General features: G+C 38.5%; 1 pseudogene; it reads right to left on the reverse strand.

Annotated features, from left to right (window-relative positions):
• Positions 1-1,170: 1,170 nt before the first annotated feature.
• Positions 1,171-1,313, reverse strand: LOC118708564 (annotated as a pseudogene).
• Positions 1,314-1,552: the final 239 nt, after the last annotated feature.

Genomic DNA, 1,552 nt, shown 5'->3' on the forward strand with positions numbered 1-1,552 from the left:
GAGAAGAGATGGAGCCTTGGATGGGAGTGGGGGTGAAGGTGGAGAAAGAAGGGAGAGGGAGGGTGCAGAATTGATGCAGGCAGCAAAGACATCCTCCCAGCAATACTTCAGTGAACATTGCTCGAGTCTGGAGGTATGGGAGAAGGAGTCCTTAATTAAACCATTTTAGAAGCTAGTTATCTATTCTGTGGACCAACATCTCCAAAAGCCATTAGCCCCTGAAAGATTTGCTGTCTCATGTAACTAGGATTTCATCGTTAGCATGAGATCCTTCCAGGTGATGTTTAAACCCATCTGTTCTCATGGTCTGAATCTCAGAGGAGATAAGAAGTGGCTCCAGGTGTCTGAGCAGCAAAATAAAGGTGATTCAGTCACTCACTCTCTCTCTTTCCCCCAAAGCATTCCCACTCCTTTAACAATATCTAATCATTTGTTTAACTCCTATCTGGAGACATCAAAGGTAATGTGTATATTTACCAGATAAAAGCAGCTTAAAAGTGAGAACTTGACAGAAATTCAAGTCCATCTGTCAGGACCCATGGAATCAATAGCTCCCACATTTCAGGATTTAGTGCTGAAAACTCTGCTTGAACCCTGAAAGATGACTTGTGTGCACTGAATACAAACATCTGCTACACTCAGGCCTTCATTACTGTCTCATTTAATCCTCAAGACAACTGTTTTGAGGAAGGAACTATTATTAGCCCCATTTAATAGATGAGGAAAAAGAGGCTCAGAAAAAGTAGGTAAAATTTCCCATCATGCAGCTAGAAAAACAACATAGGCATATTGAACCTAGATCCATTTGCTTCCAAAAATCTTTATTTGCCTCATTTTATTCTCTTAGAGGCTGGAGTCTTCCAATTGATAGTTTATAGAATTTCCAGAGAATGAGTAATATACCTAACAAAAATGGACTTTACTTATCTTTAAAGTAATATCAATTACAGACTATTTACTCAAAAGGTGACATATTTACAAATCAGAAAACAAAAAACACATCATTGGGACAATTACTGAATTGTTTCTTATGAATTATAAAATGTAGTTTGTTCAACACAAAACACCATTTTAATTTAAAATGGTATGAAATTAACCTAGTTTGTTTTGACATTTTATTATTGCAAAATACTCAAGAATTTTACCAAAATGAGACTTTTTTTTTTTTTTAAATGTGTCTCAGGCATGAAACAGCTCTGGCCACTGACAGGCATCAAGCTGGGATGAACTAAGGACTGTACATCTGCTTTGCCCCTGGTTGATATAAGAGCAACACCACCAATCAGGTGTCTCCTTGCCCATTGCCAGGGGGTAAAATGAGACTTCTTCATTTTTCTTTTCACACTCTTTACCCCTTGGCTATGTCCAAAATGCCAGGTTGGCCTACCAGGTAATTTCCACCTCATATGGCTGTTGAAATGATTAAATGAGATAATGAATTAAGGCATTTAGCACAGAGCATGGCAGATGGTAAGCTCTCAATAGACACCAGTTATATGTTTGGAGACAAAACAACCAACCAAACTAAAGGAGAGGTGTGGTTTAGGGAGGG

Source organism: Pipistrellus kuhlii, unplaced genomic scaffold, assembly GCF_014108245.1.
Source record: "Pipistrellus kuhlii isolate mPipKuh1 unplaced genomic scaffold, mPipKuh1.p scaffold_m20_p_6, whole genome shotgun sequence".
NCBI classification, from domain to species: Eukaryota; Metazoa; Chordata; class Mammalia; order Chiroptera; family Vespertilionidae; genus Pipistrellus; species Pipistrellus kuhlii.